The sequence below is a fragment of the Schistocerca piceifrons genome, chromosome 3 (assembly GCF_021461385.2).
Source record: "Schistocerca piceifrons isolate TAMUIC-IGC-003096 chromosome 3, iqSchPice1.1, whole genome shotgun sequence".
Taxonomy (NCBI): Eukaryota; Metazoa; Arthropoda; class Insecta; order Orthoptera; family Acrididae; genus Schistocerca; species Schistocerca piceifrons.
Genome location: NC_060140.1, coordinates 412,326,212 through 412,345,612, shown reverse-complemented (window position 1 = coordinate 412,345,612; position 19,401 = coordinate 412,326,212). Strand labels below are relative to the sequence as shown.

The 19,401-nt window shown below is 40.4% G+C and overlaps 1 long non-coding RNA gene across 2 annotated transcripts; it reads left to right on the top strand.

The window, feature by feature from the left end:
• Positions 1-468: 468 nt before the first annotated feature.
• LOC124788202 lies at positions 469-14,012 on the top strand. 2 transcript variants are annotated; one of them, XR_007016073.1, is made up of 3 exons: positions 469-801; positions 5,758-5,898; positions 13,697-14,012. It is a non-coding gene; the product is annotated as an uncharacterized LOC124788202 (long non-coding RNA). The 2 variants fall into 2 exon arrangements; XR_007016072.1 differs by lacking the exon at positions 469-801 and having other exon boundaries at positions 4,910-5,898.
• The last annotated feature ends 5,389 nt before the right edge of the window (positions 14,013-19,401 follow it).

Below are 19,401 nucleotides of genomic sequence, written 5' to 3'. Positions count from 1 at the left end.
AAATTAAGAAAAAACTCATTAATAGAGCAGGCTATACTTCATTGTACATACAAATAACATTTATCATTTTAAATTACTTACCTAAAGATCACAATTATACAATTATATCTGCATAGTCTCTCTATTGCTGCTGTTGCAAATCAGTAAATCAGTTAAGCTGATGATATAATCGTTTATGTTTATTTCATTTATTACTTGATTACAGGTGTACTTGAGTCAGAGGAAGGATTGAGTGTCAACAGATACGCACAAGAAAATTCTTATCACCAATTTTTGGACATATCTCATAGTACTGTTCTAGGTGCTCCGTACACATGTGATGGTTGTGGTAGAGTATACAGGCACTGTAGGAGCCTCTGGAGTCACATTAGACATGAATGTGGGAAAGAACCTCAATTTCCATGCCCTTATTGCCCACTACGGTCCACAAAGAAGAAAATTTGCGTGTACATGTGAGAAGGAAGCACAAGGGCTATGTAGTCCCTTAACTAATTAATTAATTAATGAAATATGCTCTTAATATCAGTAAGATATGCCTTTCATGCCTATAAATGTTCCTTTATTTCATACTGATTGCTTTGAGTGGCATATACTTCGAAATTGTTCAATTAATTTCAGCATCACAACAGTGAATCATGAATCTCCTTCTGTTATTCAGCTGATTCCATGGAAGTTGAATATGTGATTTATTAATTTAGCAGTATATTTTGAACTTATTTTGTATCTTGTAATTGACACATTTCGTATCAGAATACTGAAAGGATAACCACAAAAGCAGAGACATTTCTTTTGGCTTGGAAGGTGAGAACTCGAACATGGAAGGAGAGAGATTTGCTTTGATATGTTATAGCAAAAGATGATTTGTGTTTGCTTGTAGACATACGTGTTGTTTTCATCCCCAGCAAAATTATTTGTGTTTTACTATGTGAAATGGTGTAACTAGTTGCAGCTCTTAAAGAGAAAGTAAGACTTTCAGCCAACAAGCTAACAATTAGAAGACTGTGACAGAATTTACCAGACTAAACAAAACTGTTTATACATGTCTCAGAGGGGATGTCGTAAGGCACAATGAAAATTAGATGGGAGATATACTTTTATTTATATATTTATTTATATTTATTTGCCCCTAGAATCATCTCACAATGATATAGGAATTGTCAAACAATGAGTACATAAATATGCTTTATGACGATAGGGCAGGTGGCTGGCCTTAAAAACCTAAGATCATTAAGAAAACAGAGCAGAAACTTATGTTGGCTGGACATAACATTTCATTTCATGTCACAGTGCATACTAAAATAGATAAAAATGTACAAACATTGAAAGATTTCGTTAAATGATTGTATAGTTCAAGAAATAAAAAAGGGCTCAGTTGCAATTCCAAGCAGTCAGCATACACTGAGGTGACAAAAGATATGGGACAGCGATATCCACATACAGAGATGGTGGCAATACTGCATACACAAGGCATAAAAGGGGCAATTCATTGGCAGAACTGTCATTTGTAATCAGATGATTCATGTGAAAAGGTTTCCGATGTGATTATGGCCCCACAGTGGGAATTATCAGGCTTTGGACGTGGAATGATAGTTGGAGCTAGATGCATGGGACATTCCATTTTGGAAATCATTAGAGCATTCAATATTAAGAGATCCACAGTGTCAAGAGCATGCTGAGAATAGCAGATTTCAGGCACTACCTCTCATCTTGGACAACACGCCGGCTGATGGCCTTCACTTAAAGACCAAGAGGAGGGGAATTTGCATAAAGTTATTGGTGCTAACAGAGAACACTAGTTGACTACCAATGCAATTGCCTTTGCTAACAGCATAACGTCACCTGCAACACCTCACCTGGGTTTGTGGCCATATCAGTTGGACCCTAGACTACTGGAAAACTGTGGCCTAATCAGATGAGACCTGATTTCACTCTGTAAGAGCCGATAGTAGGGTTTGAGTGCAGCACAGACCCCCACAAATCCACAGACACAGGTTGCTACCATTCTGGTGGTAGCTCCATAATGGTGTGAGCTGTGTTTACACGGAATGGACTGGATCCTCTGGTCCATCTGAACTGATCATTGACGCTACTTCGAGACCGTTTGCAGCCATATAGATGACGAAGTGCTGTGTCACCATCCACAGTTGTTCATGATTGGTTTGAAGAATATTCTGGACAATTCAAGTGAATGATTTGGCACCCATATCAGCCAACCTAAATCCAATCAAACATTTATGGGACATAATCAAGAGGTCATTTCCTGCACAAAATCCTGCTCTACCGAGCGAGGTGGTGCAGTGGAGACACTGGACTCGCATGCGGGAGGATGACGGTTCAATCCCGCGTCCGGCCATCCTGATTTAGGTTTTCCGTGATTTCCCTAAATCACTCCAACCAAATGCCGGGATGGTTCCTCTGAAAGGGCACGGCCAACTTCCTTCCCTAATCCGATGAGACCGATGACCACGCTGTCTGGTCTCCTTCCCCAAAAACAACCAAACAACCATCCTGCACTGGCAACCCTTTCACAATTATGAACGGCTATATGAGGCAGCATGGATCAATATTTGTGCAGGGGACTTCCAACAACTTGTTGAGTCCATGCCATATTGAGTTGCTGCAATATGCTGGGCAAAAGGAGGTCCGACACAATATTATCAGGTATCCCATCCCACGACTTTTGTCACCTCATTTTACGTAGATTTATTATCTCTAACCAAACATTGCTACAGTTAACAACTGGAAAGAAAAGTGGGAACATCTTTCAGGTAGAAATGGGGATTGTCTAAACAAAATTGATTTTGTGATTTATATTTGTTTGTTCTTTTTTTTGGGGGGGGAGTTTGTCCGTAAGAGTCTTGTAAAATGCTGAGTATTTTATCAGTATGCAGCATGTTATTAATCATGGGGGGGGGGGGGGAGGGGGGAGGGTCATTTTGGTTAGAGTCTTTTGCGAAGACTAACCAGTATTACTTGAAGGATTCCACCTTTTCTTTTTTGAAGATGAGCAGGACTTTAAATGTAGCCATTTTGTGTTAAGTCCAATTTCAGCAAAGTGATGCACAACTTAGCCAATGAACCATTTGTTAGGATGTTATTTTTGCAATTGTTCAGTGTTTTTGTGATATGAGGCACATACCATTCAACAATATACACGAAATTTATAGTTCAGCTCGTGAAATATTTCTCATTGAGATTGTTATGTTCTTTATTGATGATATTGTATTTTACAGACTAAAAGATGCACTTTTTTCTTCGGAAAATTGCTCCAAATCTCAGATGTATCTTGTACTCTAAATTAATATACAGGGTGTTTCAAAAATGACCGGTATATTTGAAACGGCAATAAAAACTAAACGAGCAGCGATAGAAATACACTGTTTGTTGCAATATGCTTGGGACAACCGTACATTTTCAGGCAGACAAACTTTCGAAATTACAGTAGTTACAATTTTCAACAACAGATGGCGCTGCGGTCTGGGAAACTCTATAGTACGATATTTTCCACATATCCACCATGCATAGCAATAATATGGCGTAGTCTCTGAATGAAATTACCCGAAACCTTTGACAACGTGTCTGGCGGAATGGCTTCACATGCAGATGAGATGTACTGCTTCAGCTGTTCAATTGTTTCTGGATTCTGGCGGTACACCTGGTCTTTCAAGTGTCCCCACAGAAAGAAGTCGCAGGGGTTCATGTCTGGCGAATAGGGAGGCCAATCCACGCCGCCTCCTGTATGTTTCGGATAGCCCAAAGCAATCACACGATCATCGAAATATTCATTCAGGAAATTAAAGACGTCGGCCGTGCGATGTGGCCGGGCACCATCTTGCATAAACCACGAGGTGTTCGCAGTGTCGTCTAAGGCAGTTTGTACCGCCACAAATTCACGAAGAATGTCCAGATAGCGTGATGCAGTAATCGTTTCGGATCTGAAAAATGGGCCAATGATTCCTTTGGAAGAACTGGCGGCCCAGACCAGTACTTTTTGAGGATGCAGGGACGATGGGACTGCAACATGTGGCTTTTCGGTTCCCCATATGCGCCAGTTCTGTTTATTGACGAAGCCGTCCAGGTACAGTAAAAATAAGCTTCATCAGTAAACCAAATGCTGCCCACATGCATATCGCCGTCATCAATCCTGTGCACTATATCGTTAGCGAATGTCTCTCGTGCAGCAATGGTAGGGGCGCTGAGGGGTTGCCGCGTTTGAATTTTGTGTGGATAGAAGTGTAAACTCTGGCGCATGAGACGATACGTGGACGTTGGCGTCATTTGGACCGCAGCTGCAACACGGCGAACGGAAACCCGAGGCCGCTGTTGGATCACCTGCTGCACTAGCTGCGCGTTGCCCTCTGTGGTTGCCGTACGCGGTCGCCCTACCTTTCCAGCACGTTCATCCGTCACATTCCCAGTCCGTTGAAATTTTTCAAACAGATCCTTTATTGTATCGCTTTTCGGTCCTTTGGTTACATTAAACCTCCGTTGAAAACTTCGTCTTGTTGCAACAACACTGTGTTCTAGGCGGTGGAATTCCAACACCAGAAAAATCCTCTGTTCTAAGGAATAAACCATGTTGTCTACAGCACACTTGCACGTTGTGAACAGCACACGCTTACAGCAGAAAGGCGACGTACAGAATGGCGCACCCACAGACTGCGTTGTCTTCTATATCTTTCACATCACTTGCAGCGCCATCTGTTGAAAATTGTAACTACTGTAATTTCGAAAGTTTGTTCGCCTGAAAATGTACTGTTGTCCCAAGCATATTGCAACAAACGGTGTATTTCTATCGCTGCTTGTTTAGTTTTGCTTGCCGTTTCAAATAAACCGGTCATTTTTGAAACACCCTGTAAAAACATTCAGTGTTTGATTTAAAATTACCACTAGTCTTAAAAATGGCCATATATTCAGTGCTGCAGGACTATACCATTGTCCTTTCATGTTGTGCTGACAGTACTAAACTTAATCCAGTGATCATTTCCAATTGCAAAACAATGCCAAAACCTTCTGAAATTCTCCAGGTATTGTTCTTCATGTACATTACAAGGGTTGGGTGGACAAGGCTGGTATGGAATTATGCATTAACAGTGTGTGGAAGAGAAGGAAAGGTGCTTTATTGAAGAAGAGTTCTCTTCTTGTACTAGATCAGTTTAGTAGTCATTTGAAAAATTCTGTGGATAAGACAGTTGTGGTCTAGAGTGAGAGAAGACATTACTGTTAAGTCTTTCAAGAAGTACTTGGAATCTAATAATAATTTATTTTTAAATTGCTTGAAAATTAATGTTTGTCTTATAGTCTGTAGCATCTTATAGTCCATAAAATACCGTACTTCGTGTGCTCATATCACATATATTTTATGCTTTGTCATTGATAGCAGCAGGAAGGTACTACCAAATTTTGAACTGGAGTATCAGTCCTCTTTGACCAGTTCTGTAGATAAATGATTCCTGGACCTATTAAATGTATTGTTTCTACAGAGGTATAAAAACACCATAGAAATTTATCATCATATGACATTTATAGACAAAACACCAATTTTACTATTACAATACATAGTAAATGAAATTGACAGTAACTTTTTTTTCCAAAAGGAAGATGTAATTCAGTTACCACATGATCCGTACCCAAAGTATAAGATTTGTGGAGTCTGTTTCTTTTTCTATTTTAAGATTTTTTTGAATCTGTGGTACAGAAAACAAAAGTAATTAAAATAAAGTGCTTTGTAAATTAATTGTTCTTGTGTTTTTTCAGCATATTGATATTGAAACAAAGTGCAATAATTCATGGAGTAGTCAGCTGCTTCTTGAAAACTGTGATATGCAGTAAATGATTGTCCAACAGAAGAAGCAATTATGATCTGTCATAGCAAACCTATAAAAGGAGCTTTTGCCGGTAAGTAATAGTTAATAGGGCCGTGCGGAGTGGCCACGCAGCTTGAGGCAACATGTTACGGATTGCGCGGCCCCTCCCGCCTGAGGTTTGAGTTCTCCCTCAGGCATGGATGTGTGTGTTGTTCTTAGTTTAAATAGTGTATAATTCTAGGGACTGATGACCTTAGCAGTTTGGTCCCTTAGGAATTCACACCCATTAGAACATAAGAAAACTAGAAACAGTAGTGAAAATTGCAGTTCAGTTGACAAATTGGAACAAATCCATTAAACGTTATGTTCTATATAGCTGTTTTATGTACACTTGTCTTTTGAACTCACAGCAGTAAGAAAGATAAATGAAGTTGATAATAAACCATCACTGCTGAAAATGTGCATCCGTTCAGGAATGTTCCCACAAGTTAGTTCATGGCAAAGTAACTGAGAAAAATTAAGAAAAAAAATAGTTTTTCAAGGAATCCTTGGTTCTGAAATCTGTCTTGGCTTTTAGCCATCATGAAAAATTATTTTGTGTAAAGTACTGACTATCTTCTAAGGAATTATAGAATGGTGTGATTTTTAAGATGTTCTAGTTAGTTGTTTTCTGTCATTTCTTACAATAAGTGTTTGAATTGATGTCAAAATAGAATTAAATATAGTGCCTTAACCGTGTGTATCCTAGATTTACCCACTTTTCTCCTGCAGCTTTGATTTCAGGGAAATTGCTGGCTATTAGAGAAACAAATTCACTGAGTTGTGCACATACTGTATAGTTTCATTCTGGTAATTATTGCAGGGATGTAACTACAAAAATTGTACTGTAGAATATTCATACTACTTTCACCTCCCCATCTCTCTTTGCTCACACCCAAGTACCAGAATAAGTCTGTCATTTGGGTAACAATATATTCCCTGTGTCTGTGTCTTATGTCATTTTAGACTAAGAGACATCTCTCGCAGACCTCATGAAACAGCTCCCACAATGATTTCTCTTGTATCAAAGAGATGAGTGCGCATAATGCATTAGGGGACTCCAGTATGAATTACTACAGCAGCGAAGCTGTTCAGAGCATGTTTTGGCAACTCCTTCAGCATTGCATTTACTCGACCCTGTGCACCACTGTGGGATTCAATTAGTGACAGGAGCATTTAGGATGAGTCCGGTGACCACCGTACTGGTGGAGGCTGGTGTCCCTCCACTGCAGATTAGACGTGTGCAACTGCTTGCCAGTTATGCAGCACACATTCATAGTTCCCCTGAGCATCCAAATTACCATCTCCTTTTCCCGCCCGCAGCAGTCCATCTCCCGCATCAGCGGCCCAGATCGGGGCCAACGATTGTGGTTCACATGCAGTCCATTATCTCCGAACTGGAGTCCTTCCCTTTACCACCTCTACTTGCGATCCGTTCATGTACGCCTCCATGGTGTACGCCTCGGTCGCAACTTCGTCTGGACCTTTTGCATGGCCCTAAGGACTTCATTAACCCCGCCACTCTCCGCTGTCACTTCCTCTCGACTCTTGTGCTCTGAGGCTCTGAAGTGCTTTACACTGTAGGCTTCACATATGTTCATGGAGGACATATTGAGCATCACTCATTGCCATTTGGCTTCAGTGTTTTCACTGCAGGGCTGGCGGCCATATCTCATGCTCTTGAGTACATCTGCTCATGCCCTGGCGAGTCATTTCTCCTGTGTACTGACTCATTGAGCAGCCTACAAGCTATCGACCAGTGCTACCCTCGCCACCCTCTGGTAGCGTCCATTCAGGAGTCCACCAATGCTCTGGAAAAGTCTCGCCGTTCCGTGGTGTTTGTGTGGACCCCAGGTCACATCGGAATCCCTGGCAACGAACTTGCTGACAGGCTGGTCAAACAGGCGACACGGAAACCGCTTCTGGAGATAGGTATCTCCAAAGCTGACCTGCGTTCTGTCTTACACTGCAGGGTTTTCCGGCTTTGGGAGACGGAATGGCATAACAGCACACACAACAAACTGCGTGTCATTAAGGAGACTGTGAATGTGTGGAAGTCTTCCATGCAGACCTCTCGCAGGGAGTCAGTTGTCCTCTGCTGGCTCTGCATTGGCCATACATGGCTAACGCATGGTTACCTACTCCATCACGAGGATCCACCTCAGTGTCACTGTGGCTTTCAAATGACAGTCGTCCACTTCTTGCTGGACTGCCCACTTTTAGCCGCTCTGCAGCAGAATTTTAACTTTCTCAGCACCCTGCCTTCGATGTTGGGCGACAATGCCTCCACAGCAGCTTTAGTTTTACGTTTTATCCATGAGAGTGGGTTTTATATTTCTATGTAGGTTTTAGCACACATCTTTTTGTCCTTCTGTGTCCTCCACCCTAGTGCTTTTAGGGTGGAGGTTTTAATGTGTTGCAGAGTGGCTGGCTTTCCCTTTTTATTCTCGTGGTTCACCAGCCACTGTAATCTGCTTTCATGTTATACTCTCTTCTGTTTCTAGCATCTCTCTGTTGTTTTCTTGTCCTCTTTTGTTCCTTTTAGTGTTCGTTGCCTTCCCTTCATTCTTGTGGCTTTTCCTTTCTTTCCATTTTGTGTTATATGTTTCTTCCTTTTTATACTTACACTTGTGGCATTGTTTTATTAGGAACAATGGACAGATGACCTCATAGTTTGGTACCATCTCATGCAGCACAGGTGTCGAGGAGCTGTTCCCCTGGAAGATGACGGATTCAACCCCTCCCATTGGCATGATGAAGAAGGTATCAGGATTCATCAGACCATGCAATGCTCTGCCACTGTACCAATGTCCAGTGCCAGTGGCCACATGCCCATTTCAGTCGTAGTTGCAATGCTGTTGTGTTAACATTGGCACATGCATGGATTGTCGGCTGCGGAGGGCCATCGTTAGGAGTGTTCGGTGCACTGTGTGTCCAGACAAACCTGTGCTCTGCCCAGCGTTAAAGTTTGATGTTAGTTCTGCCACAGTTTGCCATGTATCCTGTTTTACCAGTCTGCCCAGCCTACAATGTCCGACATCCGTAATGAGAGGTGGCCGTCCAAACCCCTGGACGTGATTTTGCCATATGTTGAAAGTACTCACCAACAAACAGTTGTGTACTTTCCGAAATTCTCGTGCCTAGCTATCACTGCCTGCCCTCAGTCAAACTCTGATAGATTAGCCGCCTTCCCCATTCAGACAATGGAAACTCCAGGCAGGAGTATCAACAATGTAGGAAAAGATAGATTGCTAATTACTGTAAAGATAACGTGCTAAGTAGGAGACAGGCACAATTAAGACTCTTACACATAAGCGTTCTGCCTCATCCTTTGTCAGGAAAAGAGAAACACACACCATTCATTCACCAAACAAGCAAACCTCTTGCACACACCACCGCCAGCTCTGGCCAGAATGCCAGAATCTATCTGAGTTTGACTGAGGGCAGACTGTGATGGCCCGGAGGCTCAGCATGAGCATTTAAGAAACTGCATGACCTGTTGGCTGTTTGAGGCGTGCTGTGGTGAGTGTGTTAAACACGTGGTGAAACCTAGTTGAAACCATGTCTAGGCGTCGTGGCATTGGGTGGGCACCCCTCATTACAGATGTCAGACATTGTAGGCTGGGCTAACTGGTAAAACGTGATAGGTGGCAAACTGTGATGCAACTAACATCAGCTTTAGTGCTGAGCAGAGTACAGGTGTGTCTCAACACACACAGTGCACCGAACACTCCTAACAGTGGGTCTCCGCAGCCATGACCCATGCATGTGCCAGTGTTAACTCACAAAACCAGCAACTACGACTGAAAATGGCACATGGCCATGGAATTCTGACCCGAGCTGCCAGGAGAATGGTGTGTGTTTCTCTTTTTCTGACTAAGGCTGAGGTCCAAATCTTATGTTTAAGTGTCCTTTAATTGTGCCTGCCTGCAACTTCGCATGTTTCCTCCTATTCAAAACGCCTACTAATACTACATGCACCGTGTGTGTGTGTGTGTGTGTGTGTGTGTGTGTGTGTGTGTGTGTGTGTGTGTGTGTGTGTGTGCATGTAGGTGATGCTGCTATCACCTGGATAGGTTTATATCGATAGCAGGTCAGTGGTCATAATGTTCTGGCTGATTAGTGTATAACAGTGACTGTGACAAATGCAGTCTAACCTTTTTGTTCTAATTGGAGCCTCCACACACACATATATCCATCATGAAGCTGTACGCATAGCTGGGACACATCTGAAAAGATGACATGTCTCCTGCATCCATTGTTGTTGTTGTTGGTTGCACTTTTTTTGGCACGCCTCTCGCAGCCCCTTTCCTTGGCATGGCAGCAGCAATTTTTGCTGTTCTGACAGTCTGTGTCACTCCAGACGTAGCTACGCTGTCTTTGTGGATACCTGCCTTGCTACGAAAAGTCCATTTATTGACACAAGATGCATAACATGGCTCTATAATTCTACATGACAAACAAAACAGTGGGACTGTCCTGTTCGACTCTACTTGTGTGGGGTTGATGAAATCCTGCATGTAAGTAAGGATGGACATCATGAATCCATTGATTCCGTTTTCTCATATCATTCATGTGGTCGTGACCAGTGTGAGCAGCAGTATTACAGAACAATAAGCCACTATCCTACCGCTTTTTGTTTTTTGGCACTTTTTGGTAGATAGTTCTCTTTCTTTTATGAAGCATAATATAATCGGTACATGATAGAGTATGCAGAAGACAGTATTAAGTGTCCCAGAAGTGGATTTCTATCGCCTTGATATTTCACCTCTACAGGACATGCTGCAAAGAGTCTGATGCCAAATGGCATGACAACAAACCAGTAGTCCTTGTTATGTCTGCAGAAGGCAAAATGCCCATAGGACAAAGCAAGTGGTGATCTAAGAAAGCCAGACAGTATATCAGCATCAACAGCCAACATGTCATTGAAAGCTACAATGAAAATATCAAATTTCAAAACGTAAAATCAATATATTACCCAATTTCATTTTTACATTTTGCTTACCTGGACTGCCTGTGTGTCATATACAATACATGGTTTTTGGAAGAAATAGCAAATAATTTTTGAAAACAAATATATTTTCTTAACCTTGTTGGTCAGGTGATTACATGTTATAGTAATGTTTGATGGATAAACAAACTTTCGTACTAGTGAAACTGGTGAGAATAAATAGCCATTGATAATGGAAACCCTTCTTATTGCAATAAATACACAAAAGAGCTACAATCACTTAATTACGTTTGATAAGGCACAAAATCAGAGGTTACAGCCGAGTGTCCAACAGCTCAGGCACAGAGATGCACAAAAATTTCAGTTCAAGTCAAAGCCGAGGAAAGAGAGATACCAGCCTGTAATGTGGGTGCCATCATAATAGTTGAACAAGTAGTTAGCAGTACATTACACGAGAGACTGGCAGATGGTGTGTCCGGGACACCTTATAAAATCCAAACTACAACATAGTGACGCAGACGGTGATCACAAGCAGTGCACTTGTGACTGAGTAATGCTTATCCGCTGTACCCTCTAGCCGTAGGCATTGTGGATAAACTGGCACAGCATCCAACTGTTGTGCAATCAGATACAGCACAGTGAATGAACTGGCATGGCATTTGAATCTACCACACTGTCAAACACAGCAGGTAGCATCAGATTTTGTTATGCCATCTATGCATTTTCCCTATTTGCCATGTGCAGTTGAGTTATTAAAATTATGAACTCAGTGCTTTGCATTTATTTGCGATATCAACTCACAGTAGCGTGCCGTCATAGACTGCATCTTGTGAAAAATGATGTTAAATTAATTATATATTTTACAGAAGTGAAAAATCAGATTAAACAGCATCTAGTTTTACATGATTATGATACAGGAAAAAGTTTGATGTTCCAGCAAGTAATCCCTTTTAGCGAGTACAACATTTATCCCTCTCTTTGTGCCAAGTACACACTTGGGACACCAGTACCACCAATGATTATTTACATCCTGAGAACCCATATTCATTTTGAACCATTTTACAAAGGACTCAGTTACTCAGGATATTACTAGAGAACATTGGAAGTTATATTCAGTGTGTGAGTGACCATTGTCTGTTGAACATGTTATATGGAACATATTATTTATAATCAAGAATAAATGATAAAACCGAGTACATTGGCTAAAATAATTATAGTGCTTAAAAGAAAGTTAAACTTTGTTCTGTGAACCACACATGAAGTAAATACATCAGTGGTTCTACTGTGCTTTGTATTGATGTCAGTAAAAACTGGAACTTGTTTTTCTTTGCTTTGGGGAGGGAGGGGGTGGGAAGCATGATCTATTTCTGGCCTTAACCTCAGAATCAAGAAAAACTTGGAACCAGGGTGTGTTGGCCTATTTTTGTTTTGTTGTTAGTATAACAGTTTCCCAGGCAAATGGCTGCAATCTTTGTGCTTTTGTGATTGTCAAATAGAATATGATAAATGGCTTATTCAACAAGTAATGCAGTGCATCCCAATGCATAGCAGTGTTGCACATCAGAGAAATCCAGTGATATTTATACAATACTCTTTAGCATACATTCTGTAGTAGCCTGTACTTCCTAATATTTTGTAAATTTAAATATGATTGGATTGTGTGTTTCAAGAACATTTTCTCTTCATGATTATTCATTTATTTTACAGATTTTGCTCACCAGTAACATTGTACTAAAACCCAAGACAACATTTGCTTTATACTTCCATGATTGTATACCACTATACTAGAAGCAGTTTATGGCCTCTAACATAACTGTTTCCCTGTTTACACACATGCAGAGGACTAAAGGCATGAAAAACACAGACTAAAAATGTGTAACTGTTCCCATGAAAACAAGAAGTGTCAAGGAAATTTGTGGTACATGTTTAACCACCAAAATAGCAATGCATGCTCCCATGCACTGCTTCTGATTTAGTGCCATAAAATGATTAAAGCAGTTAAAATCTACATTGTACAGAACAACGCCGTTGATGTATCAAGGTAAAACACACCTGGTGAAGAAAAGGAAACACATGTCAGTTACTGGCAAGAAAAAAAATGTGGTTATGTTTTAACATCTCATTGACCATGGAGTGATTAGGAATACAAAGTACAACTTAAGGTTTGAATAAAGATGAGGCAGAAAAGAAGCTGTGGTATTTCCAAAGAATCTTAGAATTTACATTCAGTGCACTAAATTTGGATGTGTATATGAGTGGCTTCTGTGCTTTGGACTTGTCCAAAAGAACAGATACCAAATTTGTGTTTGATTGCACAGCCAGATGGTTGAATGAGGATTTGGATGCTGCTTTTGTTGAATACAAGTCCAGTGTCTTAAATGTTGATCCACCTCACTCCAACCAATTTTCCATGCGTTCAACTCAGAATGTCTCATAATTTTCAGTCAGATGTGGCGTTTTCAGTCAAGATTCTTCAAAAAAAAAAAAAAAAGAATTAGAGCTGAATATTTAAAGAATTCTAATGTTTTTAGTGCAAAGATATTGCCATGTCCACTATCTTTTACAGAATTCTGCAACAATTGAATGTCCTCATATTTAGTTTTAGTAATATTAACATATTGATGGCCTTCTTTAGGAGACGCTTTGGAGTTGAGATTCAACAAATGGAAATCTTAACTTGTTGAACCACATTAAATTTTTGTAGTGGATGAATTTGTTAATCTAAACAGATTCTTGTTGATTAATATGTCCCTAGTGTTTACTGTAACATTCACAACACAGCTTTTAGTATTTGTGATAGAAATAAAATTCACACATACTACATCACAAAGTGGTTAAACTTACAGGAGGTAATCTAGGTAGTATAACACTGGAATTAATTTACATGTGTATGTTTCAGGTGAATGTGATTATTCCATCACACCATCAGAGTATTTAAACGAGCAGGCATATTTATTTCGACAAAATGAGGTCATATGTCCACGGTGTGGAAAGGAATACAGATTAAGAAATTCTTTTCTGAAGCACATCCATTATGTGTGTGGAAAAGAGCCACAATTACAATGCCCAAAGTGTCCAAAAAGATTCAAGACCAGGAGCAATCTAAACCAGCACATCAAAGCTGTGCATCTAAATGTGGAGATCCGAATCACTGAACAGGAAACTGTACACCAATATAGAGAATAATTGGGAAAAAATAAATCATTTTATGAACAGAGATCCTACATAATAATTATTTCCATTTTTCTTACTTCCACAATCACATAGTTTATAGTAATTATAGTTATGAATTGTTCTGTACATTCAGATTGCCTAGCAGATAGAGCATTGACCAGAAAAGATAGAATCCTAGACTAAAGTTCCAGCTTGACAGCAAATCTTAATTTGTCACCAACTGTATTTCAATGTAGAGTAATCCACTTTTACCCAGACTGATTTACTATGTTTGAGAATGACTGAAAAAAGTCTGACAAAATCAAACTATGGAAAGTCTCGGATGGAATAACAATCATATGGGAAAGATAGGAGCTACTGATCACGTAGAGGAGGTACTGAGTCACTGACAGACACAATGAAAAAGACTGCTAAAATATCAAGCTCCCTTCTTCCGAAACAGTAAACACATGGACGCATTCACACAAACACAACTCACATGCACGTGGCTACTGTTCCCAGCCTCAGAGTTGCAGCAGCAGCAGCATTTTGCCCTTGGATCATTTGGCAGAGTGATACTTCACATAAGAGTTAAAAAAATTAAAATTAATTACATTGCCATTGCATTGAAATATGATTCTAAGTCACTCTTGAAACTTGCACATATTTGTCTGTCACTTCTCTCATTTCACATATGTAAACTTGAATGTAACTGAAACAAGGAGAAAAACAACAGTAGAAACATTCATATATTGGCCTACACACTCAAATTCCTGTGACAAAACTTTGTAGGTTATTCAGTGGTATTTTCTGGATATTTCAGTGTGAGGGACCTGTGGTCTCTAGCAACTCATTGTAAAGGAATAATATACTTATGATTTCAGAATGAGATTTTCACTCTGCAACGGAGTGTGCGCTGATATGAAACTTCCTGGCAGATTAAAACTGTGTGCCCGACCGAGACTCGAACTCGGGACCTTTGCCTTTCGCGGGCAAGTGCTCTACTTATGATTTATTCGGTTCGTTACCCCAATTACGTTGCTTCTGTGAAAGTGCCTTCACAGCAGTGAAAAAGCCTTCAATATGTAATCACCCCCAACATACAACACAATACACAGAGTAATGCACCTGTGTACAGTAGCAAAGTAGTATGATATGGTTGCTGTTGCTGCAGGACCAGCATAGCAGTGTGTCGTGCCTCTTTTCCATTGTATTCAGTGAACCCATACACAAGGTTCATATTGACTATCTCTTCCGTGAGTAAACTGATCCGTACTTTTATGCAACTCTGTTGACATACAACTCTGTTAACATAACCCTAACATTGCTGTTAGAATTAACCTGAGATAGAACTGAGCATTACTGGAGGCAAGCTTGAGGCTAAAGAGAAAAGTGGATATTAGTAGTCAGCAACTAGTAATTTGGGTGAACAAATCAGTTTTAATTCCACACATGACACACAACACCTACTGTCGACATTTGCATTGTTGTGCAGATATTTTCAGTGTGATACAGATACAAATATAAATTGGCATAAAAAATTATATTAAATGCAATTATTCAATAATGTGTAATGAGAGATCACTGGGCCCTTATACCAGGATACACAAAAAAATATCTCTGAACAACTTTTGAAATTTTGTGTGGAGTCGAGGTTCACTCTGTATAACTGTTTTAACATGTCAATACAGTTTTTTATGTGTATAACTGTGTGTTAACATAAACAACACGTGTTCAATGTACTTAGTTGTATAAAATTTATCCCTGTAGGTGTGGCTGTGCTGTACTGTTTACTAATATGTGATCTTGTTTGAATTTGCAAATAAATTATTCTCATTAAATTTCTTTATCCTCTTTCAAAGAAGTTTGTGATTTCAATCCTCATTGTGACCACTTGTATTTAAAGTAGAAAGGTGTACTTTTGAAGTTACTACAGTCATAAATCTCTCTTGTGGCATATGCCCATATTAGTTTCATAGTGTACTTCTTCATTATTCATTGGAAAGTGGAGGGGTGGGGGCCGCAGCTTTTCTGTTGCGTGCTACAGTTGGCATGATGAACAAAGGGAAGTTAACATGATGAATCGTGAGTCCGTCATTGGCAGCCATTAAGAAAGCTTATTTGTAATTTTAAGTGGTTCATAAATAAAGTTAGCTGGTATTTTGTTATATTATGTAATAATTTAACCACATTGCTGAAATTCTCATCAGAATTGTTAATAAGATATACAAGAAGGTTATTGTAATGACAGATATATATCTCAGGCTGCACTACATGTCATTCAATGACAGCAGTTTTATTTTCTTGTTGAGATTCATTGGCTTCATCACTCACAACCAAATTGTCACACTACAGCCTAACCCAAGCCCTTGGATTCACTACAGTTTAGACTGTCAGCACATTTATTTTTCTTCCTGCTCTCCATATCAAAATGCCAAAAGAAATCATTAGATTAAGTGATTCTTATAGGCTACCATATACTGTCACCATACTGGTTATGACCAGTGGAAACAAATTGCCACCAAAAGCTTTTAGCCAAAGAGCCAGATATGCCGTAAGTGCACTCAAGCATAAATGTAGTCTCCTAGTGTGTTTTCATCTTTGGAATATAGGGAGCTTTCACAGCAGTGGCAGTTCATGTAGTTTCTATCGTGCGGGTTTGCTAGGAGAAGCATAACAATAGTGCTGATCTCTAACAAGACCTGTCATATTTAGTCCATTTGTCAGCTCATTTTTAATATATTTGGTTGACAGTGTTACAGACTTTTAATGTATACATTATTTATAGGTACATATGGTCATCAATCTACATGAGCAAAAGTGTCGGTCAGTAAAGAAATGTTTTTGGTGCACATCAACCACCTCTATCTATCCAAATGTATCTGGGCGTCTGTTAGTGGACATTAATACGGGGTGTGACCATGTTTTGCCATTATGACGACTAGAAGTCTGCTGATGACACTTTCAGTGAGGTATGTGAATGTCTCTGGAGGAATGGCAACCCAGTCTTCCTCAAGAGTAGAAATGAGAGCAAGTAGTGATGGACACTGGAGTCTGGAGTGAAGTCTAGGGTCTAACACATCTCAAAGGTGTTCCATTGGGTTCACGTCAGTTCTCTGGGCAGGCCAATTCATATCCATTGCCACACAGTTGCTGCTTTATGACAGTGCATTGTCACCTGATACAATGAGTTATCATCTCTGAACGGATGATCTACTGCGTGTTGTACATAATGCTGTAAAATGTGACCATGTCCTTCTGTATTTAGAGTTTTCTTGACCTCAATAAGGGGACCATACGCTAACCAAGAAAAACACCCCCATACCATAACACCACTTCTCCTGTACTGCACTGTTGATGCAACATATGATGGTAGGTATTGTTCTCCAGGTGTTTGGCAAACTCGGACCTTTCCATCAGATTGCCACAGGATATAGTGTAATTCATCATTTCAAATAATTTGTTTCCAGTCATCCACTATCCAGTGGTGTTGCTCTTTACACCATCTCAAGCATTGCTTAGCATTGACTACAGACATACATGGCTTCTGAGGAACTGCTCAGCCATTTTACCCCATTGTTTTTATTTTCCTATACACAGTCATTGTGCTAGCCAGACAGCTGTAGTGCTTTGGAACTCATAAGCTGTTGCTTCCACTAATTTCATGCAAATTTATTTATTTATTTATTTTTTACAGCCACCCTCTGCAGTACTTGAAGGTCCCTGTCTATATGAGGTCTGCCGGGTCTGGGTTTAGCTTTAGTTGTTACTTCACAATCACATCTCTCACACTCATCTTTGGTAGATTTAGAAAGGTTGATATGTTCATGATGGATTTGTTACTTGGATGATGTCCAATGACTAGTCCACATTTGAAGTCACTGAGCTCTCCTGACTGACCCATTTTGCTATTATTGCTTCTCTTCCGACATCACAATATTCTCTCACCACCTTTCATACTGGCAGGTCCACCTCTTATGACATCTGGTGGGCAATTACGCATTAAGTAAGTGTGTCCGGATACCTTTAGCCTTACAGTGTACACTCCTCGACAAAAGAGAATGAAGCACCCAAAAGACATGGTTGGAAGTCAATGTAACTTTGTACAAGCACACACCAACAGCAAAAATGTAAATTATTTAGAGCTGCTATTCTGTGTAGCAGGTAAAACTGCTACCATAGTGCACAAGTGTTTATTTTTAGTGTTACCATGTGTGGTAGAGTATATAAAGGCCTTGTTCAATGTCAGATGTTGAGTGGTCCATTGCAAAGAAAACAGAGATGCTGCATACACAGAGTGAGACAGTGTTATCAGTACCAAACAGAGTTTGGAAGGGCCATATTGTGAGCCTCCATTTGGACAGTTGTTTGATCATTCAGTATCCAGATGTGGGGGGCATTCATATGTGACAGATGCACAGTGTCAGACTGCATAGGAACATGGAAGGCAGGCATATTTGTCAGACCACTGCAAGGAAGCTTTACCATATTGTGCACCAAGCACATCGTAGCACCTTCATATCTGCACCTGCCATCTTAGAACAAGTAATGGACTCCGTGCGACATTCTGTGTCATCCTGTACCATTGGTTGGACACTAGCAGCCAACTGGACCATGGAGTTGCTGTCCCATGCATAGGCTGCACAGTACAACAAAAATGCCTGCATTTGGAGTGGTGCTGTGACCAGAAAGCATGAACTGAACGCATGGTTGCACATTGTGTACAGTGATGAACTGTGATTTTGCACTATTCTGGATGACCACCATCAGCAAGTATGGTGGCAACCTGGGGAGAGTTTCCATTCCTCCAATGTTTTGGAGAGGCGAAACATTGTTACTCCTGGTGTCTTGGTGGGGGAGCCATTGGCTTGAACTTGGCCGTGGCTGGTAGTTATTGAGGGCACTGTGGTGTGGTGTTTCCTGCTTTACCTGCATTGCTGGAAATTATGCTTTGAAGCATGGCATTGATGGTGACAGGAGCAAACTAGGAGTGTCTGTACTAAAGGGGAGCAGCTGGAAAATGTGTCCATTCTCCATGGTAAAACTAGTCTGTTTATATCCTACGGGATGTATGGCCAATCCTGCAGCAGATCAATAATACCTTGGATTACAGCCTAACCATGAAACACATGATAATCATTAATTTACCCCAGAGCGTAAATAATATCTTGTGGAGGTGACTTGTAAAAGCAAGCTGTCAGATTCTGGGGAGTTGGAGCTTCCCCGTACATCAGCCTCTGTAATCAACTGGACAAGAAAAAGGGTTTTTTTTTGACAACGTAAAACGGGAAACTTGACATAAACAATTTAACGTCCAACTTCCTGGAAGATTAAAACTGTGTGCCGGACCGAGACTCGAACTCGGAACCTTTGCCTTTCGCGGGCAAGTGCTCTACCATCAGAGCTACCCAAGCACGACTCACGCCCCGTCCTCACAGCTTTACTTCTGCC